The following is a 24173-nucleotide window of genomic DNA, read 5'->3' on the forward strand; positions in this document are numbered from 1 at the left end:
GTGGTAACAAGTTATGTTCCTAGTTGTTGCTGTAACGTAAAGGTTACAACCAAACCTTTACATAACCAGTGTTAAGTTCCTCTAAACTGCTTATGGTTCAACGCATAGGCTGCATCAGGGAAAGGAACGGCAGTGTTTTGTGAAACTGCATATATCTGTTTCAATGACATTGAATTATCCTGATGACAAAGCAGCAGCACACCTACAAGGCTCCCTGATTGACCTTCAATGGCCCTTCCAGTGCCCACAACAGTGTTACAGGACTTGAACTGGGTCTGATTGTCTCGTCAAAGCCTGTGGTGCTGTCCATGGTGCCCTTGTGCTAAGACACACCTCCTTGAGTTACAAACAAGTGGATGCAGCAAGCTCTGCTAAGCATAAATTACATAAAGCATATCTGATCGTATAAATTAGTCTCCATGCAGTAATTGTGTACTTACACTGCATAGCGGCAGCCTAAAAGTACTGTGAACTCTCTTGGATGAGATAAGGGTGCACAACCGAACGCCTTTATCCTGCCATTGACAGAAATGCCCCAGTAGCTTCACTTTCTTCCTGCTTTGCTCTGAGAAGGCTGCTACTCTGTGACTTGTTCCACTGTAGCCTAAAAGAAGGCTGCTACTCTGTGACTTGTTCAACTGTAGCCTAAAAGAAGGCTGCTACTCTGTGACTTGTTCCACTGTAGCCTAAAAGAAGGCTGCTACTCTGTGACTTGTTCCACTGTAGTCTAAAAGAAGGCTGCTACTCTGTGACTTGTTCCACTGTAGTCTAAAAGAAGGCTGCTACTCTGTGACTTGTTCCACTGTAGCCTACATCCCAGTGATTGAAACAGTAGACACAGGAGACCGAAGCCAATTAACTCTTCTCAGCAAGGACACATGGCTGATTACCAACTGTTCACAACGCTTTCCAAGAGTACACACAGGGAAACATCCAGGATGGGAAAACGTACAATATGTATACAAGGGTCCACAGACTGACAAATCGAGACCAAGCGTTATCATTTGGATGCCAGGTCCACTGGTCCCCTACAATAATAGCCTGAATATAACACACTATAAACCTTTTGGTTATGATAGGAGATTGTGTATGTGACATTCTCCCACGTAACCTTCCACCTCAGCACAGTAGCAGTATTGTTGCAGTAGTCCGTAGTCAGCATAAAGGCACTTTAAGTCATCCATCAAAGTCATGGGACACGGGGATACGACACATCCACAAGGAAAATGGTACAGATCCACTGCTCCTAGACTGAAGAGATCTATACAAGGTTTAAAAGTGCACTGCCATGCCACTTTCTACTATCCAAAATCTTATAACCGTTGAACATTTTGCTATGTTAAAATGAAAGCTATTTCACTAATATTGACCAATGGTCGGCTGAGCTCTGGCCAAGATAAAGGATATTGGGCAGGTATTAGTGAAAAGCACAACAGAAATCTGTGCCAGTTTGTTTATTTTCTCTCTGTTTGACATCAACAGGCTTTGAGTGAGTCACCTTCTGAAGAGGTGTCACTGGAACAACAACACTACCCTACCATGCAGCTAATGTAAGGGAAGCCATGACAATCACTATTCTGTGGACCTTACGTTCATGTCCGCTAATCGGAAAGAGTAAGTATTGATATGGGCACACGTTGAATGACCTACCTCTTCAAATAGGCTATGAAAATAAAGAAGGTTCCAGTTGCCCTGTGACTTTAAACATTTCAAGCAAAGTGGTGCAGGCAGTTATCATAACATCCATCTCATTTCAAGCAGAGTGGTGCAGGCAGTTATCATAACATCCATCTCATTTCAAGCAGAGTGGTGCAGGCAGTATCATAACATCCATCTCATTTCAAGCAGAGTGGTGCAGGCAGTTATCATAACATCCAGTTCATTTCATGTCAGTCATGGCATTTTCTTGTGGTGCAATTTGTATTTTCTACATCATAAATCAAGTGATGATAAAACAAAACACATCCAAAAATAGTAAACAATGGCCAACTACACCTAGATTTTCTGACTCATTTTGCACAATGCACCATCACCTGTGACAGTAAGCATCTGCTCTCACTCTCTAACCATGACGTGGGCTGAAAAATGCCCCATCAGACGGGTAAACCAGGGCAAAGCGGCCACATAGGCGCTCTCCTCTCCTCTCTCCTCTCATCTCCGTTCTCCATCTACCGAACAGCCAGGCCACACCCACCGCATTGCAGAAGCACATCCCGAAAACCGAGACCGGAACTTCACGATTGCAAGTCATAACTGTTATACGCCAGTGATATAGTCTAGTCTACCAGCAACAAAACCGCTAGACGTAACGCATTACGCAATAGTAAAGAGCACACAAAAGCGCACAACTCTCAAAACAGAATATAACCGATAACGTTTGTCTGATGCGCAAGAATCCGTGCGTTATTGTATTATTTGGCCTAGACACTTTTGAACCAGTCGCTACTAGGCAGTAGGCATCGGGCGTTTTGATCACATGGACAATATACAGTATCCCGAGTAAAAATAAACACATACACTAGGCTACACAGCAGCCTATGCATGGTTTCTCAAATTACAATGTGGGACACTGGATACAAAGACTAAATAAAGATGTACATTTCTTTTCGTCTTAAAGGTTAATGTTGCTCTACACCTGAGCAGTATTTGTTGGTGCAAGGAATCCGCTTCGTCACCTACTGTAAATGATGCGACGCCGGCACGTCACATTTTCAGATGAAAACCTCGATAACGAAACTATTTTCTCTCTTTCCACAATTATTGTGCGACTATTGAATTCAACACATGACTCTCCTTTCTGAAAGATGGAGTTAGTAGCATTTTACCGGGTATCCTGTGTCCTCCAAAATCTCTGGTCTAAGGTGCAGTTCCTCCACGCTTTAGCTGCAGACCGGTAAAGTCTCCCCTATGTCATCCTGCCACTGCCTGCAGCAGCCAAAATAGCTTGCTACACTCTACACCGGGGAAAACGGAATTCTGGGATAGCCAAGGATGCCCACCTTATGACAAAACACGACCCACCCACAGATGGATAATACCGGGTGCAGGTTTATACTATTATATGTGCGCAAAATCCCCCTCCTCCAATTGAGAGGTCCTAATAAAATAAATAGGAGCTATCACACATTGGAAACTGACCTTGGGGAACACATAGACTACCTATTCAAACGTCTGTAATACTTTTTAGATTACTATTATCTATTATATAAATCTAAATGAAAACAAATAATTTGCTTCAACTTATTTACATACTGTAGTGAATACCAGGACTTGAACCCAGGTCCAAAACCTGTCAAACCAACACCTTAACCATTATACCAAGAGGTCCAAACTTCTTAACAAAGTTGCTAGTTGTTGGATTAAGGTTGCTACATTAACCCCTTCCCTCAGGAGAGCGTTTCCCCACACTTTTCTCATGCATACACACCACCCCGATGGCCTCACATGCGTCATCCCGCTTCTAACACCATTGTAGCCAAATCGGGAGTTAGCCCTGACCAGGTCTCAAACCCAGCTTGAGCGACTGTCAAGCCAACACCTTAACGGTTACGCCAAGAGGTCCGGCCTTCTTGACGAGGTTGCTAGGTGTTGATTTAAGGTTGAGTTACAACATTGATATTCCACTACATCAGGGTTTGGGATCATAACATGATTATGAGCTATTTGGTCGGGTGGTCCTATATGTTGCATAGTGCCACACCTCAAATCACAGCTGGGCATCGGGTGATGCCATGGGTGCTTCCAAGTTTGAGCTTTTCTGAACAACATATGCATCCTTGAAGCTTTGGTAAACAACTTGCTATAGCTGTAAAGCACTTCTATCTGGCTCTCAGGAAGCACTTGTTAAAGTGGCGGCTTGTGACATAAAAAGTTGAGGAACAAAATTGAGCTAACATAAAAAACAAGCTAATGGGATGACAATCTTTTAAGGTCTGAGCTACCGTCTATCTAAGATGCATAGAACGACATCACAGCTTAAATAGTCTATTACAACACAACTCATAACTACTACCTGAAACCATACACAGCACACCAAATGCATAACATAATGTCTGTCTACTGTTATTGTGCAAAAGACAACCTCGAATCCTGACCTTAAGTTCAGTCTGATAATGACCTTGAGGGGGCCATCTGGGGCCATTTCTATTCAGACAGATTGTCTTGATTCTATTTGCGATATTCATTTATATGAAAATGCCCCTGAAAATACAATTATAATGCTCTGCAGACCTGAGTGCATTAGCTGATATGGTCTGGTGCTATTAATGACCACAAAACCATCAAATTATAAATCAGTTTAGACTGCTCAAAATTAAGATTCATAACAATATTGTGTGTGCAGATTGCTTAGATTAAAAGTTGAATTATGAAGCCAGCAAACATGATTAAACTTAGAAACATTTACGGTCATATTACCAGATCAAACGACGATGAACCTCCCCTTTTATGCTAAAATATGCTAAAAAGTTATAATTTAATAAAATAATTTGTATGACAGGCATATTACATGTGTAAAATCTTAATTTGATCACCCTGTTGCAGAACTTTTATGAACTGTTGGAAATTAAAAACTTGAAGTGTATTTGAGGTTTAAAAATGCTTCTGAATTGTGTCATTACCCCTTTGAAATTTCAGACTTGATTTTCCCTTTAGAAAAATACACTAGATGACCAAAAGTATAGACAAATTGCATGGCTGTGTGTTCGATTTTATACACCTGTCAGCAACAGGTGTGGCTGAAATAGCTGAATACACAAATTTGAAGGACTGTCCACATGCATTATGTATATAAAAGCATGTGGACACCCCTTCGAATGAGTGGATTCGGCTATTTCAGCCACACCCGTTGCTGACAGTCCTCACCGCCGAGTGCCAGGCCTCATCGCCCAACATCAGTGCCTGACCTCACTAATGCTCTTGTGGCTGAATTGAAGCAATGTTCCAACATCTAGTGGAAAGCCTTCCCAGAAGAGTGGAGGCCCCCCCAACCAAGGGGGGTCCAACTCCATATTAATGCCCATGATTTGTAATGAGATGTTCGATGAGCAGGTGTCCACATACTTTGTGTCAGGTAGTGTACTTTTATATATATATATATATATATATATATATATATATATATATATATATATATATATATATATATATATATATATATATATAGTGTATATCACAGGAGGTTGGTGGCACCCGTAATTGGGGAGGACAGGCTCGTGGTAATGAGCCCTTCCATTTGCTCCATTCCGGCCGTTATTATGAGCCGCCCTCCCCTCACCAGCCTCCAGTAGTGTGTATCAACGCCTACAAAAATGGCCATTCATTATAATCCACATAACAAGTCACATTTTCTGTTGCTGCAGGATTACTTTCCTGCTGTAGCAAACGGACTCAAATGAAGTTCCTACATCTGTATTAGATAGCTGAAAAGCTAACCCTGAATTAAAAGATGAATAACAGTACACAAACATCCTAAAACTACATTCCCTTAGAAATATCTGACTTGCTGATTTCCAAGTGAAAACGTTATATAATTATATCATTGACCACCCAGGACACTGTCCCAAAAGCACAAGGCATATATTAATAAGTTAACACCTATTAACGGCCTGCTGATCCAGTACGATTCATCTGAAATTGAATTATTAGCTTTTCCAGGGTCTGACTTCTGACTGTCATCTCATCTACACAAGTTCCATCAGTTCAAAGAAGAGAGAGTGGGCTGAGTGTTGACTGTCCTCATACACCCCCCCCCCCCCCCCCCCCCAACCACCCTGGGGGGACGTCAAAAAAACAAATTTCAGATAGGTGGGATGAGAAGGAAATGGGTTGGAAGGTTCCCAGAGACTGAGCACTCTGACTCAGACCCTTCAGAAAATGTGAAGGGTTGCCTGAGCGGTGCCGACTCCAAGCCTCATTTAGTGGTTGATGCATTTCTGTGAAGGCCAACCTAACTCCTCCAGCTGGCAGCCGAGGTCTGAACGGTGAGCCAGGTTCCTGCAAGTGAGAATGATGCCATAAAGTAGCACTAGCTACACTATATATACAGCAATATGTGAACACCCCTTCAAATTAGTGGATTTGTCTATTTAAGCCACACCCGTCGCTGACAGGGGTATAAAATCGAGCACACAGCCATGCAATCTCCATAGACAAATATTGGCAGTAGAATGGCCTTACTGAAGAGCTCAGTGACTTTCAACATGGCACCGTCATAGGATGCCATAGGATGCGACACAAGCTCACAGAACGGGACCTCAGAGTGCTGAATCGCGTAGCGCGTAAAAATCGTCTGCCCTCTGTTGCAACACTTATTACCGAGTTCCAAACTGCCTCTGGAAGCAACGTCAGCACAATAATTGTTCTTCGGCAGCTTCATGAAATGGGTTTCCATGGCCGAGCAGCCACACACAAGCCTAAGAATACCATGCTCAATGCCAAGCGTCTGCTGGAGTGGTGTAAACTCGCCATCATTGGAGCAGTGGAAACGCATTCTCTGGAGTGATGAATAACGGACAAATTTGTGTTTGGCGGATGCCAGGAGAACGCTACCTACTCGATTGCATCGTGCCAACTGTAAAGTTTGGTGGAGGAGGAATAATGATCTGGGGCTGTTTTTCATGGTTCAGGCCCCTTAGTTCCAGTGAAGGGAAATCTTAACGCTACACCATTCAATGGCATTTTAGACGATTCTTTGCTTCCAACTTTGTTGCAACAGTTTGGGGAAGGCCCTTTCCTGTTTCAGCATGACAATGTCCCCATGAACAAAGCGAGGTCCATACAGAAATGGTTTGTTGAGATCGATGTGGAAGAACTTCACTGACTTGCACAGAGCCCTGACCTTAACCCCATCGAACACCTTTGGGATGAATAGGAACGGTGACTGCGAGCCAGGCCTAATCGCCCAACATCAGTACCCGACCTCACTAATACTCTGCAAAACTTTGCAATACCCTTTTGCTGTACTGTAACAACCTGAAACACCCTCTAACACCCTGTTGCTGTACTGCAACAACCTGAAACACCCTGAAACACCCTGTTACACCCTGAAACGCCCTGTTGCTGTACTGCAACACCCTGTAACACCCTGTTGCTGTACTGTAACCACCTGTAACACCCTGTTGCTGTACTGCAACACCCTCTAACACCCTACAACATCCTCCAACACCCTGTTGCTGTACTGCAACACCCTGCAACACCCTCCAACACCCTGTTGCTGTACTGCAACACCCTGTAGCACGCTCAGCACCCTGTAACACCCTGCAACACCCTGTTGCTGTACTGCAACACCCTGTAGCACGCTCAGCACCCTGCAACACACTGCAACACCCTGTAAAACACTGCAACACACTGCAACACCCTGCAACACACTGCAATACATTGCAGCACCCTGTAAAACCCTGCAATACCCTGCAACATCCTGTAAAACCCTGCAATACCCTGCAATACCCTGCAACACACTGCAACACCCTGTAAAAACCTGCACCACCTGTAAAACCCTGCAATACCCTGTGGTGTTAAAACATTGAGCAACGGAAAACAAAGATGCATATTCCTTATTGAACAAGTCCAGGAAGTCCCTACCTGTTTCAGTCATTTTTCTCTCTCCATTTGGTGCCAAATAAACACGACCCGGGTCACCAAGGAAACGCCAGTCAACTCCAGTGTTTCGGGTGTCATTTTGATGGGCTCCTGTCGCTCTTCGTCACAACGGTACGACTCATTACAATAGACACCTAATTATCGGGTGAAAAATAGGAAAGCCGAGGGGGATTCATTAAACACTTGACTGCATCTGTCGTGAGGGGCAAGTCAATCACGGTTTAATCAGGAACTTAATGACTAAGTATGCTTCAAGAAATACCTGTCAAAACACAAGGTAAGTGAGAAGGTGGAGGAGAAGCAGTGGCAGAGATAAGAACATTGAATTAGCTTTTTAATCATTTTCAAAGACAGAAAACAAACTGTCTTCTAAAACGTGTCTAGTCTGAGCTGAAGCCGACCATGCAAAGCCCTTTATTGTGTTAAGGACGTTCTTGAATTACATTGGCATTTTGGAAAAAATGTATACAAATCTATCATTTGTATTTATTTGAAAAGTACAGTGCATTCAGAAAGTTCTCCGACCCCTTGACTCTTCCACATTTTGTTACGTTACAGCCTTATTCTAAAATTGATTAAATCGTTTTTCTCCCTCATCAATCTACACACAATACACCATAACGGCAAATGTATTAAAAATAAAAAAGTGAAATGTCACATTTACATACAGTCATTCAGACACATTACTCAGTACTTTGTTGAAGCACCTTTCACAGCGATCACAGCCTCAAGTCTTCTTGGGTGTGACGCTACAAGCTTGGCACACCTGTATTTGGGGAGTTTCTTCTCTTCATTCTTCTCTGCAGATCCTCTCAAGCTCTGTTAGATTGGATGTGGAGCGTCACTGCACAGGCTATTTTCAGGTCTCTCCAGAGATGTTAGATTGGGTTCAAGTCTGGGCTCTGGCTGAGCCACTCAAGGATATTCAGAGACTTGTCCCGAAACCACTCCTGCGTTGTCTTGGCTGTGTGCTTAGGGTTGTTGTCGTGTTGGAAGGTGAACCTTCGCCCCAGTCTGAGGTCCTGAGCGCTCTGGAGCAGGTTTTCATCAAGGATCTCTGTGTACTTTGCTCCATTCATCTTTCCCTCGATCCTGACTAGTCTCCCAGTCCCTGCAGCTAAAAGATATCCCCACAGTATGATACAGGGATGCAAACTGATGAGGGCACAAAAAGGTGACACTTATTTTTTTGGGGCACTGAAACATGCAAAAAACCCTGCTCGGGGGAAACGCAACAACAAAGAATATGATCTACATGATCAGTCTCTGTGTGTAAAATAAAATGTGCTTAATGTGAACCTAACCCACAGCTAAAAAATTTTTTTAAAGAAAGCAATCCAATGTTATTTGTTGCCTAGACTTTACTGCAAATGACACTCAAGTCTTGAGAAAAAAACAATATTAATATTAATATTTCAGTTAGCCATGACAGCCTTTATAATAGAACGCTTGTGGCCACACAAAACATCTTAAAGTAGAAATAGAATGAAACAAACAGGCATTCTATTTTTGCTCTATTATAGTGGCCACTATAGTAGACATCGATCAAGTGCACAAGGCTACATGTGTGAAAAAATAACACACACACACACACACACACACACACACACACACACACACACACACACACACACACACACACACACACACACACACACACACACACACACACACACACACATGTGTTACTGTCAAGTTCAACATAACAAAAACAATATCTTTGGGCTACACTGCACATTATTGGCATTATTACATTGTACACTTTCTTCCTGTGGACATATGTTCTACAATGTGGAAGCAAATGTGGGAAAGAGGGAAAGTGTGTGGTGTTCCTTTCACCTCTATAGTGAATAGCATCCAGCTTACAGTAAGCCAGGCCCAGATCTAGCTACACTTTAACCCTGAATCCAAGCAACGCCTCATTTTCACCATATTCTCTCATTCTGAAAATTAACCACATACTGTAGAGGGAAAACACTAGTTAACAGATAGTGGTTAGTTCGTTAGCTAGTTAACTAGTTGGTGACGATAAGCAGAAATAAGGGAGTACCATCTCTCGTTGTAGTCGATGTGAGTTTCTCTTTCAAACAATCCCCTTGTACACAGCCAATAACTAACTAACTAGCTAACGTTAGCCAAAGCAAGCTATCTAGCTACTGATTGTGCAACCCTAAGTGACAGTAAATCAAATCAAAGTTTATTTGTCACGTGCGTCAAATACAACAGGTGTAGACCTTACAGTGAAATGCTGAATACAACAGGTGTAGTAGACCTTACAGTGAAATGCTGAATACAACAGGTGTAGTAGACCTTACAGTGAAATGCTGAATACAACAGGTGTAGTAGACCTTACAGTGAAATGCTGAATACAACAGGTGTAGTAGACCTTACAGTGAAATGCTTACTGACAAGCCCTTAACAAACAGTGCAGTATTTAAGTAAAAAAATAGGTATTAGGTAAACAATAGATAGGTAAAGAAATGTAAAAAAAAAAAAAAAACAGTCGCTATAAACAGGTGGTACAGGTACAGAGTCAATGTGCGGGTGCACTGGTTAGTCGGGCTATTTGAGGTAATATGTACATGTAGGATCAGTTAAAGTGACTATGCACAGATGATAAACAGAGAGTGGCAGCAACGTAAAAGGGGGGGTGGAGGGGTTTGGGGGGTGGACACAATGTATAGTCCGGGTAGCCATTTGAGTCTTATGCTTGGGGGTAAAAGCTGTTGAGAAGCTTTTGGTCCTAGACTTGGTGCTCTGGTACCGCTTGCCATGCGGTAGCAGAGAGAACAGTCTATGACTGGGGTGGCTGGAGTCTTTGACAATTTCTAGGGCCTTCCTCTGACACCGCCTGGTATAGAGGTCCTGGATGGCAGGCAGCTTAGCCCCAGTGATGTACTGGGCCGTACGTACTACCCTCTGTAGTGCCTTGCGGTCGCAGGCTGAGCAGTTGCCGTACCAGGCAGTGATGCAACCAGTCAGTCTCGATGTTGCAGCTGTAAAACCTTTTGGAATCATGAATCTCTGACGTTTGTAACTGGTTTGGCTTTACGATATTCGATCTCGACCAAAAAACAATACTGTGTAAGTCGTGTAGACGCTAGCCAAAGGTGGAAACACCAACAATATTTTTCACCACCTGAAAACCTTGCATGTGCGCGAATATGAAGAATCTACCAGAATGCGTGCAACAAACCCCCAAGACATCTTCTACAGACCCTCACTCAGCTATCACGCAAGGCATCATTCGTTAGTGGTACTCCCTATGACAAGAAGAGCAACAAGTGGAATTAGATAATGAGTGCAGTTACGTATCACATAGCGAAAGACATGGAACCAATTCAAACTGTGGAGGAAGTCGGTTTCAGAAAGTTGATTCGAACTTCAGACCCAAGATACAAGATCGCGAGCCACAGAATGTCGGGACAGAGTTGCCAACGAAATCCGTAACACTGCATTCTTCTCTCCCACTGCCGACGTTCGGTCAAACAAGTTGGCCCTCTGAGAGAGCATTTAGCACTAAGGGCAATGTGTACTTTAAATATTTTTGTATAAAATTTTACTGCATATTTATTTAACTCGTATACCTTTGTTAATGTTTCAAGTTTGCACAGGTTTTCCACAGAAGTAAAAAATAATAATAATATATATATATATAAAATGTGCAATGCCCCCTTTCAGTTTCTACAAGGATAAAGCAATATCATAATTTTTTTTAACATTTTTTTTTTTACATTATATCGTGATATTACATTGTTATCGTCCGGACAGTGGAAAATATTGTGATATGAATTTTTGTTCATATCGACAACCCCTAGGTGGTATACAGAAGATAGCCCTATTTGGGAAAAGACCAAGTCCATATTATGGCAAAAACAGCTCAAATAAGCAAAGAGAAACGACAGTCCATCATTACTTTAAGACATGAAGGTCAGTCAATCCGGAAAATGTCAAGAACTCTGAAAGTTTCTTCAAGTGCAGAGGAGTTTCTTCAAGTGCAGTTCAGAGGAGACTGTGTGAATCAGGCCTTCATGGTTGAATTGCTGCAAAGAAACCACAACTAAAGCACACCAATAATAAGAAGAGACTTGCTTGGGCCAAGAAACACGAGCAATGGACATTAGACCGGTGGAAATCTGTCCTTTGGTCTGATGAGTCCAAATGTGAGATTTTTTGGTTCCAACCGCCGTGTCTTGTAAGATGCAGAGTAGGTGAACGGATGATCTCTGCATGTGTTGTTCCCACCATGAAGCATGGAGGAGGAGGTGTGATGGTGTGGGAGTGCTTTTGCTGGTGATACTGACAGTGATTTATTTAGAATTCAAGGCACACTTACAGTGCCTTGCGAAATTATTCGGCCCCCTTGAACTTTGCGACCTTTTGCCACATTTCAGGCTTCAAACATAAAGATATAAAACTGTATTTTTTTGTGAAGAATCAACAACAAGTGGGACACAATCGTGAAGTGGAACGACATTTATTGGATATTTCAAACTTTTTTAACAATGAATGAGAGTGATGCTGTACAATTTTCCCTCATTTTCAGAGAGCAACTATTACGCCATCTTCCTTCCCTTGTTGCTATGTAACATGGGTATGGTACTGTTGCTATGTAACATGGGTATGATACTGTTGCTTTGTAACATGGGTATGGTACTGTTGCTATGTAACATGGGTATGGTACTGTTGCTACGTAACATGGGTATGGTACTGTTGCTACGTAACATGGGAATGGTACTGTTGCTTTGTAACATGGGTATGGTACTGTTGCTATGTAACATGGGTATGGTACTGTTGCTATGTAACATGGGTATGGTACTGTTGCTACGTAACATGGGTATGGTCCTGTTGCTTTGTAACATGGGTATGGTACTGTTGCTTTGTAACATCTGTATTGTACTGTTACCATGTAACATCGGTATTGTACTGTTACCATGTAACATGGGTATTGTACTGTTACCATGTAACATGGGTATGGTACTGTTGCTATGTAACATGGGTATTGTACTGTTACCATGTAACATGGGTATTGTACTGTTACCATGTAACATGGGTATTGTACTGTTACCATGTAACATCTGTATTGTACTGTTACCATGTAACATGGGTATTGTACTGTTACCATGTAACATGGGTATTGTACTGTTACCATGTAACATGGGTATTGTACTGTTACCATGTAACATCGGTATTGTACTGTTACCATGTAACATCTGTATTGTACTGTTACCATGTAACATGGGTATTGTACTGTTACCATGTAACATGGGTATTGTACTGTTACCATGTAACATCTGTATTGTACTGTTACCATGTAACATCTGTATTGTACTGTTACCATGTAACATCTGTATTGTACTGTTACCATGTAACATCTGTATTGTACTGTTACCATGTAACATGGGTATTGTACTGTTACCATGTAACATCTGTATTGTACTGTTACCATGTAACATCGGTATTGTACTGTTACCATGTAACATCTGTATTGTACTGTTACCATGTAACATCGGTATTGTACTGTTACCATGTAACATCTGTATTGTACTGTTACCATGTAACATCTGTATTGTACTGTTACCATGTAACATGGGTATTGTACTGTTACCATGTAACATCTGTATTGTACTGTTACCATGTAACATCTGTATTGTACTGTTACCATGTAACATCTGTATTGTACTGTTACCATGTAACATCTGTATTGTACTGTTATCATGTAACATGGGTATGGTACTGTTGCTATGTAATATGGGTATGGTACTGTTGCTATGTAACATGGGTATGGTACTGTTGCTATGTAACATCTGTATTGTACTGTTACCATGTAACATCTGTATTGTACTGTTACCATGTAACATGGGTATTGTACTGTAGGACTACATGCAGCAATGTACCAAACATACTGTATGAGGCAATCTTCAGTAAGAACAGAGATCTGCTCCACATTCTACACTAATAACATCTAATCAAGAATTCTGTTTCAAATCCACAGTAAGTCTTCACAAGACTCCAAAATGGAAACGATGCTCAGCCCACAACAGCCAGAAAAATATCCACTGAATGACTGAGAACTCCACAAAGACCTAATTATCTTGTAATCAAAGACAATATAACAATGCAATCAAAGTTATTGTAGAGGCTGATAATCCATTCATATTTGAACATTGGCAAGCTCTTTGTGAAACTCTAGTATCAGTGTTGACAAAAGTAGAAAATGGTTAAATTAGGCTAAACTGTGATGTGACAGAAGGACATTTGTGTGAGCATGTGTGGGTGTTTGACAGAAAATATGTATGTGTGAGAGAGACAACAAACTCAGATAAGCACAGATATCTCTAGCCAACAGATGTACACATGATGCATTGAGAAGATGCAGTTTACACACTGTTTGCTAATTGGCAAGATGTCTCACAGATGTGTGTAGAATACCTACATTCTAAATTCTACAGTTCTACATCGTATATACGACGGCCAAGCGTCAACATTCCATTCTGATATCTCAGCGACGTCTTCCCAATGTGCAAACGCTCTCCACATTATATATTCCAAACACATGTTGATACTTTGGCCAAAGGTGTTTACTGGGAAGGGAGCTCTTGGGATTTATTGTATACGGTGGTCCTATATGGCTCAGTTGGTAGACCATGGCGCTTACACCGCCAGGGCTGTGGATTCGATTACCGGTGCCACCCGTATGTAAAATGTACACACGCATGACTGTAAGTCGCTTTGGATAAAAGTGTCTGCAAAATAGCATATACAGTGCCTTGCGAAAGTATTCGGCCCCCTTGAACTTTGCGACCATTTGCCACATTTCAGGCTTCAAACATAAAGATATAAAACTGTATTTTTTTGTGAAGAATCAACAACAAGTGGGACACAATCATGAAGTGGAACGACATTTATTGGATATTTCAAACTTTTTTAACAAATCAAAAACTGAAAAATTGGGCGTGCAAAATTATTCAGCCCCCTTAAGTTAATACTTTGTAGCGCCACCTTTTGCTGCGATTACAGCTGTAAGTCGCTTGGGGTATGTCTCTATCAGTTTTGCACATCGAGAGACTGAAATTTTTTCCCATTCCTCATTGCAAAACAGCTCGAGCTCAGTGAGGTTGGATGGAGAGCATTTGTGAACAGCAGCTTTCAGTTCTTTCCACAGATTCTCGATTGGATTCAGGTCTGGACTTTGACTTGGCCATTCTAACACCTGGATATGTTTATTTTTGAACCATTCCATTGTAGATTTTGCTTTATGTTTTGGATCATTGTCTTGTTGGAAGACAAATCTCTGTCCCAGTCTCAGGTCTTTTGCAGACTCCATCAGGTTTTCTTCCAGAATGGTCCTGTATTTGGCTCCATCCATCTTCCCATCAATTTTAACCATCTTCCCTGTCCCTGCTGAAGAAAAGCAGGCCCAAACCATGATGCTGCCACCACCATGTTTGACAGTGGTGATGGTGTGTTCAGGGTGATGAGCTGTGTTGCTTTTACGCCAAACATAACGTTTTGCATTGTTGCCTAAAAGTTCAATTTTGGTTTCATCTGACCAGAGCACCTTCTTCCACATGTTTGGTGTGTCTCCCAGGTGGCTTGTGGCAAACTTTAAACAACACTTTTTATGGATCTCTTTAAGAAATGGCTTTCTTCTTGCCACTCTTCCATAAAGGCCAGATTTGTGCAATATACGACTGATTGTTGTCCTATGGACAGAGTCTCCCACCTCAGCTGTAGATTTCTACAGTTCATCCAGAGTGATCATGGGCCTCTTGGCTGCATCTCTGATCAGTCTTCTCCTTGTATGAGCTGAAAGTTTAGAGGGACGGCCAGGTCTTGGTAGATTTGCAGTGGTCTGATACTCCTTCCATTTCAATATTATCGCTTGCACAGTGCTCCTTGGGATGTTTAAAGCTTGGGAAATGTTTTTGTATCCAAATCCGGCTTTAAACTTCTTCACAACAGTATCTCGGACCTGCCTGGTGTGTTCCTTGTTCTTCATGATGCTCTCTGCGCTTTTAACGGACCTCTGAGACTATCACAGTGCAGGTGCATTTATATGGACACTTCATTACACACAGGTGGATTGTATTTATCATCATTAGTCATTTAGGTCAACATTGGATCATTCAGAGATCCTCACTGAACTTCTGGAGAGAGTTTGCTGCACTGAAAGTAAAGGGGCTGAATAATTTTGCACGCCCAATTTTACAGTTTTTGATTTGTTAAAAAAGTTTGAAATATCCAATAAATGTCGTTCCACTTCATGATTGTGTCCCACTTGTTGTTGATTCTTCACAAAAAAATACAGTTTTATATCTTTATGTTTGAAGCCTGAATTGTGGCAAAAGGTCGCAAAGTTCAAGGGGGCCGAATACTTTCGCAAGGCACTGTATCCAGGTGTTAGAATGGCCAAGTCAAAGTCCAGACCTGAATCCAATCGAGAATCTGTGTAAAGAACTGAAAACTGCTGTTCACAAATGCTCTCCATCCAACCTCACTGAGCTTGAGCTGTTTTGCAATGAGGAATGGGAAAGAATTTCAGTCTCTCGATGTGCAAAACTGATACAGACATACCCCAAGCGACTTACAGCTGTAATCGCATCAAAAGGTGGCGCTACAAAGTATTAACTTAAGGGGGCTGAATAATTTTGCACGCCCAATTTTTACGTTTTTGATTTGTTAAAAAAGTTTGAAATATCCAATAAATGTCGTTCCACTTCATGATTGTGTCCCACTTGTTGTTGATTCTTCACAAAAAAATACAGTTTTATATCTTTATGTTTGAAGCCTGAAATGTGACACAAGTTCGCAAAGTTCAAGGGGGCCGAATACTTTCGCAAGGCACTGTATTTTTATTATACTGGCAGTGGTAATATCCCTGAACAATATGGCTATAATGGGTCGGATTGTGACAACCAACCTGACATTGTTTTATAATGGAGTTGATAGTGACAACCAACCCCACATTCCATGTGACATCCATCCCCAACCACCCCCCAATGCTAATGAAGATGCTAGTAACCACATGGCTTGACTTAGTAACTCAGAAATAGGTTTGAAATACAGCACTCCCTTTCCTATTTTCAACAAACATAGTTGTTCATAGATACTCCCATAAAGTAAACATATAAAAATAAAATACCAATATATGTTTATATATTTTCTTTTACCTTTGAAAAACAAATTCCCCTCACTTCAATATTTTGTCACGCTCACATGAATTGAGTTCTTTCAAAGAATTCAGCAATTTTAACCTTAAAAATATTACACAGCTCCATTTAGATTGGAATTAATTAGCACTGTGAGACAACCAACCCAGGTCTCCCCTATGCACATCGACCAGGCATGGTAAACTTTGATAGGAGTGGGGGCCACAACATTTTTCATTAATCATTGAGGGGCTGCAGTTGCTCCCGGGTCTGTGTACCCACATCCATACTCCCACACTGCGAGCAAAACATTTTAGTGGCCCCTTATTGACAGCGCAGAATTTGAAAAAACATTTTAGTGGCCCCTTATTGACAGCGCAGAATTTTTAAAAACATTTTAGTGGCCCCTTATTGACAGCGCAGAATTTTTAAAAACATTTTAGACTTCATTTTGTGCAATTCTACTCACGTTGTCTTGGAGTGTAGAGAAAATGTTGCAGTTTTAAAGCAAGTTTTCTACAATTCAACACATTTTGCCATGTGGCAGAGAGAAGGGTTAACAATTTTATAACTAAATTCATGCAATTCTACATATTTTGAAATAGGGTGGAGAAAAATGTTTGCAGTTTTATTTAATATGATATCTGAGTGAGACTGACTAACAAAATCAGTGGGTGTCACCCCAGCCGGTACTTCAACCATGATAACAAGTTTAGATAGCTGGCTGCTAAACTAATTTAGCAATCTAAAAAATGTTAGCTGACATGAGCTATCAGTGTGTCATGACCGTTGGCCTGGGGGTAGGTTTATGACAGTCATAAATAGCTCTCCCCCCTTTTTCCTCTCTCTACCCTACTGATGTTACATTTGAAAACCCCTTGGTTAACATAGAGATTCTGGGAACATCAGAAGGTGGGGGGAAATGAACTATATTCTGGTAATCCGACCAATTGAACAGAGACATAGGTTGTAAACTATGAAACACACCCCTTTTCTCCCTCCACTATATAAGCCCTTGACGAAAATGTAACCTCCTGTTCCGAGGATGTGAGGACGACGGTCCGATGTCAGAATGGTTCAGATAATAACTACAGAACGAAGCCAACATCAGCGTGAGCTTTGGTTGCGAATGGTATGAACTTTGAACTCTTATTCATTACAGAAGTGATACCTCCTAGCCGTTGAGTTAGCAACAGCAGCTGCAAACGAGGGTTAGGAAGGAACAGACAGAGTATCCCGTCTATCACACAACGACGTTAATACAACGTATTCAATTGACCACCAGAGACGTTCTTCAAAGGACAAAGGACTTGGTTTGGCAACACGGCCTTCCATCTACCACCAACCTACTGAAGCGCAGCTCAGAGTAAATATTTATTGCATTTTCCTTTTCCAAATGGGCGGTAATTTAGAATGCATAAAATACTGTATTTATGATAGCACAGCTTCTTCCTTTGGTCCTCAGTCTTCCCGCTCTTCCACTCAACCCCAGCCCTTTTCTTTTGTGTATCCAGCTGTCATATCTGTTCCGCCCGCTAGGGACGTTTTCCTTTATGACGTCATTTGTAATCAAGGTATGATTAATTCTGTGTATATGTAATTCTGTGTGATTAGTTGGGTATTTACTAAATAAATAATGAAACCCAATTTTGTATTGCTGATTCAACTTGTTAGCCAGGGTTAGTGCAGATAACCAAGAATTTACAACTTTCAGATGAGACTGAATTAAGGTGACGATTAATATTGACTGCTATTGATGTAAAATATTACTAGGTCTTTAAGAGTTTATTCGGAAGATAACACCTCTATAAAAATTATTTTGTGGTGCCCCGACTCTCTAGTTAATTACATTTACATGATTAGCTCAATCAGGTAATATTAATTCCGGATAAATTATTTTATAGAATAGCATGTCATATCACTTAATCCGGCATAGCCAAAGACACGACAAGTGTAACAAGGGGAAAAGTGTTGATGCACAACCACATTTTGAAACTGTGAATTCTTACAGAGTGTACTCAAGTGTAAGGATCTGAATGGAGTACACATTTAAATGTTTCTTCACGGACGATCATAATAATTTTTGCCTGCCAGTGTCAGTAGCCCAGTATTCCATTGTCAGTATCCCATGAGTCGAATAGAAACCCATCACATCGCCAATCACACTTTAGATGAGAGTGTGTGTGTGTGTGTGTGTGTGTGTATGTGTGTGTGTGTGTGTGTGTGTGTGTAGCAAGTGAGTGAGCGAAATAAAGGAAGAGAGAAGATGAAGGGAGCCCTGAATCCTGTTATTACGGGCTGTTCTGGCAGGCAATATAACCAGACGTGATAATGACTGTACAGACAAAATGTACGACTGTTTCCTGAGAGCAAGTCAGCATGGCACTATGTTCGTTTAGAAAACACTTGATGAATTTCATATCGTAAGCATTCCATGTCATGCTATTGATGTATTGCTGATGGGGTCGTATCCATCTGCTGCCAGCAGGATACTGCCATGTAATAGTGTGAAGAGGCTGTGGGAGAGAGGCTAAATCAGATTGTGCTGAAGTGGTGCCCAAGGCTAAGAGAGCCACTCTCCAGGGTCAACCTATAACAGGGCTAAAACACCATCACTTTCTCTTACCTGAGAGTATAGGCCGGGTAATCGTCACTTAGCCTCTCCAAAAAAAAAGCCCTATACACAAATCATCTGTTATCAACGAAATACATCAATTATGTCTCAAATTCCTCAACGTGTTAGTGTGGTCCAAGCACAGATACAGTATCCCGCTGTCAACAACATTCTATCAACATTCAATCAACATTCAATACCTCCCAACTGCCCTAGAAGCTGCCCTTTCCCTTGATGATTACACTGTCTCTTCACACCCTGCAGAATCTGTCCAGCCTATGACCAATCCAGACACACATTGTCCAAAACTGTGATTTAGCCATTGGATTACAGCTAATCTGGATGACTGTAGTAAACCCCCAATCCCTCGCCACCAACAGATTAGTGTTCCATTTCAAATGAACACAGTCACCTGCATTACTGTTGCACACTACTGTGCCCTTAATGTCAAGGATGGAAGCAAGAATGAAATGAAAAACACATCAGTGTGTCAGTAATACCAAGATTTGTCTGATAAACCAGGAGGACTAGGATCCATTTTGTTAGACTAAAACCTTTTGACACAAACAGTGACAAAAACTATTTGTGGCCCATGAGGGAATCAAACCCACAGGCCTGGCATTACCAGCACAATGCTTTAACCCACAGGCTTGGTTACCAGCACCATGATCTAACCCACAGGCCTGGTTACCAGCACCCTAATCTAACCCATATGCGTGGTTACCAGCACTATGATCTAACCCACAGGCCTGGTTACCAGCACTCTGATCTAACCCACAGGCCTGGTTACCAGCACTCTGATCTAACCCACAGGCCTGGTTACCAGCACTCTGATCTAACCCACAGGCCTGGTTACCAGCACACTGATCTAACCCACAGTCCTGGTTACCAGCACTCTGATCTAACCCACAGGCCTGGTTACCAGCACTCTGATCTAACCCACAGGCCTGGTTACCAGCACTCTGATCTAACCCACAGGCCTGGTTACCAGCACTCTGACCTAACCCACAGGCCTGGTTACCAGCACTCTGATCTAACCCACAGGCCTGGCATTACCAGCACCATGATCTAACCCACAGGCCTGGCATTACCAACACCATGATCTAACCCACAGGCCTGGTTACCAGCACCATGATCTAACCCACAGGCCTGGCATTACCAGCATCCTGATCTAACCCATATGCCTGGTTACCAGGATCCTGATCTAACCCACAGGCCTGGTTACCAGCATCCTGATCTAACCCATATGCCTGGTTACAAGCACCATGATCTAACCCACAGGCCTGGTTACCAGCACCATGATCTAACCCACAGTCCTGGTTACCAGCATCCTGATCTAACCCATATGCCTGGTTACCAGCACCATGATCTAACCCACATGCCTGGTTACCAGCACCATGATCTAACCCACAGTCCTGGTTACCAGCATCCTGATCTAACCCATATGCCTGGTTACCAGCACCATGATCTAACCCACATGCCTGGTTACCAGCATCATGATCTAAACCATATGCCTGGTTACCAGCATCCTGATCTAACCCACAGGCCTGGTTACCAGCATCCTGATCTAACCCACAGGCCTGGCATTACCAGCATCCTGATCTAACCCACAGGCCTGGTTACCAGCATCCTGATCTAACCCACAGGCCTGGCATTACCAGCATCCTGATCTAACCCATATGCCTGGTTACCAGCATCCTGATCTAACCCACAGGCCTGGTTACCAGCATCCTGATCTAACCCATATGCCTGGTTACCAGCATCCTGATCTAACCCATATGCCTGGTTACCAGCACCATGATCTAACCCACAGGCCTGGTTACCAGCACCATGATCTAACCCATATGCCTGGTTACCAGCACCATGATCTAACCCATATGCCTGGTTACCAGCATCCTGATCTAGCCCATATGCCTGGTTACCAGCACCATGATCTAACCCACAGTCCTAGTTACCAGCACCATGATCTAACCCACAGGCCTGGTTACCAGCACCATGATCTAACCCACAGGCCTGGTTACCAGCACCATGATCTAACCCATATGCCTGGTTACCAGCACCATGATCTAACCCACAGGCCTGGTTACCAGCACCATGATCTAACCCACATGCCTGGTTACCAGCATCATGATCTAACCCACAGTCCTGGTTACCAGCACCATGATCTAAACCATATGCTTGGTTACCAGCATCCTGATCTAACCCACAGTCCTGGTTACCAGCACCATGATCTAACCCACAGTCCTGGTTACCAGCACCATGATCTAACCCACAGTCCTGGTTACCAGCACCATGATCTAACCCATATGCCTGGTTACCAGCATCCTGATCTAACCCACAGTCCTGGTTACCAGCACCATGATCTAACCCACAGTCCTGGTTACCAGCACCATGATCTAACCCACAGTCCTAGTTACCAGCACCATGATCTAACCCACAATCCTAGTTACCAGCACCATGATCTAACCCACAGGCCTGGTTACCAGCACCATGATCTAACCCATATGCCTGGTTACCAGCACCATGATCTAACCCACAGTCCTGGTTACCAGCACCATGATCTAACCCACAGTCCTGGTTACCAGCACCATGATCTAACCCATATGCCTGGTTACCAGTACCATGATCTAACCCATATGCCTGGTTACCAGCACCATGATCTAACCCATATGCCTGGTTACCAGCACCATGATCTAACCCATATGCCTGGTTACCAGCACCATGATCTAACCCACAGTCATTTAAACCACAACTAATACAAAAAAATGAAGAATCGGTAAGAAAGTGTAATATCAGGAGCGACAGATTGATTCGCTAGATGAAGGGAAGGGAAAGCCACAGGGCCATAAAACAACATTACAGACTGGTCTGCTTCTCCCATCCATCCTCTTTATGGACCCAGCAGCTGAACTGGTGTGTTAGAATTCTCCTCCTGTCTTCACGAGACTGGACTCCATTCAACCAACACACCACCACCACCACCATGCTTAATTCACGAGTTCAATGTCCCATTAAGTAACAGGCATACATGCATTACACTGACTGTACATGGCTATTTACATACTGTTAGACTGATAAAGCATCACTCCTTGTCTCCTCTCCTTGTCTCCTCTCCTTCATGTTGACTGAAAAACACAGGATAAGTCAAAGGAATATCGAGAATGATCACCAATTTACTTTCACCTATCTTGTGCTTGAATGTCACTGCAGAGGAAAGGACTGGTTAAATAGATCCTCAATTATTCACAGCGTGGGGCGAGTCCAGCACAAAGCAGACACGTGTCTTCATTCAACAAAGAGAGAGATGATAGCTACTGGCTGATAGTGATGTAATCGGTAATCTGTCTGTCTGTCTGTCTGTCTGTCTGCATGGTGCGTACAGAAGAGATGACACTGTCTGTCTGTCTGTCTGTCTGCATGGTGCGTACAGAAGAGATGACACTGTCTGTCTGTCTGTCTGTCTGTCTGTCTGTCTGCATGGTGCGTACAGAAGAGATGACACTGTCTGTCTGTCTGTCTGACTGTCTGCATGGTGCGTGCAGAAGAGATGACACTGTCTGTCTGTCTGTCTGTCTGTCCGACTGTCTGCATGGTACGTACAGAAGAGATGACACTGTCTGTCTGTCTGTCTGTCTGTCTGTCTGTCTGACTGTCTGCATGGTGCGTACAGAAGAGATGACACTGTCTGTCTGTCTGTCTGACTGTCTGTCTGTCTGACTGTCTGCATGGTGCGTACAGAAGAGATGACACTGTCTGTCTGACTGTCTGTCTGACTGTCTGCATGGTGCGTACAGAAGAGATGACACTGTCTGTCTGTCTGACTGTCTGTCTGTGTGTCTGTCTGCATGGTGCGTACAGAAGAGATGACACTGTCTGTCTGTCTGTCTGTCTGACTGTCTGTCTGTCTGCATGGTGTGTACAGAAGAGATGACACTGTCTGTCTGTCTGACTGTCTGCATGGTGCGTACAGAAGAGATGACACTGTCTGTCTGTCTGTCTGTCTGACTGTCTGTCTGTCTGACTGTCTGCATGGTGCGTACAGTAGAGATGACACTGTCTGTCTGTCTGTCTGTCTGTCTGTCTGCATGGTGCGTACAGAAGAGATGACACTGTCTGTCTGTCTGTCTGTCTGACTGTCTGTCTGCATGGTGCGTACAGAAGAGATGGGACTGTCTGTCTGTCTGTCTGACTGTCTGTCTGCATGGTGCGTACAGAAGAGATGACACTGTCTGTCTGTCTGTCTGTCTGTCTGACTGTCTGTCTGTCTGTCTGTCTGTCTGACTGTCTGTCTGACTGTCTGTCTGTCTGACTGTCTGCATGGTGCGTACAGAAGGGATGACACTGTCTGTCTGTCTGTCTGTCTGTCTGCATGTGCGTACAGAAGAGATGACACTGTCTGTCTGTCTGTCTGACTGTCTGTCTGTCTGACTGTGTGTATGGTGCGTACAGAAGAGATGACACTGTCTGTCTGTCTGACTGTCTGTCTGTCTGCATGGTGCATACAGAAGAGATGACACTGTCTGTCTGACTGTCTGTCTGTCTGACTGTGTGTATGGTGCGTACAGAAGAGATGACACTGTCTGTCTGTCTGACTGTCTGGCTGTCTGCATGGTGCATACAGAAGAGATGACACTGTCTGTCTGACTGTCTGTCTGTCTGTCTGCATGATGCGTACAGAAGAAATTACACTGTCTGTCTGTCTGCATGGTGCGTACAGAAGAGATGACACTGTCTGTCTGTCTGACTGTCTGTCTGCATGGTGCGTACAGAAGAGATGACACTGTAGGTCTGTCTGTCTGTCTGTCTGT

The 24173-nt window shown here is 42.9% G+C and overlaps 1 protein-coding gene across 9 annotated transcripts in view; it reads right to left on the reverse strand.

Annotated features, from left to right (window-relative positions):
- LOC110535257 (protein 4.1) overlaps positions 1-24173 on the reverse strand; it is a 118054-nt gene that overhangs the window by 82712 nt on the left and 11169 nt on the right. For 6 of the 9 annotated variants that reach the window (XM_036934834.1, XM_036934829.1, XM_036934832.1 and 3 more), the window contains exon 1: positions 2826-2957. The exons of 2 other annotated variants lie outside the window; for them this stretch is intronic. The gene's annotated coding sequence lies outside the window, so the exon portion shown is untranslated. Of the gene's footprint in view, positions 1-2679; positions 2785-2825; positions 2958-24173 lie in introns of those variants that run through there. One more of the 9 variants, XM_036934831.1, reaches the window with a different exon arrangement.

This window comes from Oncorhynchus mykiss, chromosome 11 (genome assembly GCF_013265735.2).
Source record: "Oncorhynchus mykiss isolate Arlee chromosome 11, USDA_OmykA_1.1, whole genome shotgun sequence".
Lineage (NCBI taxonomy): Eukaryota > Metazoa > Chordata > Actinopteri > Salmoniformes > Salmonidae > Oncorhynchus > Oncorhynchus mykiss.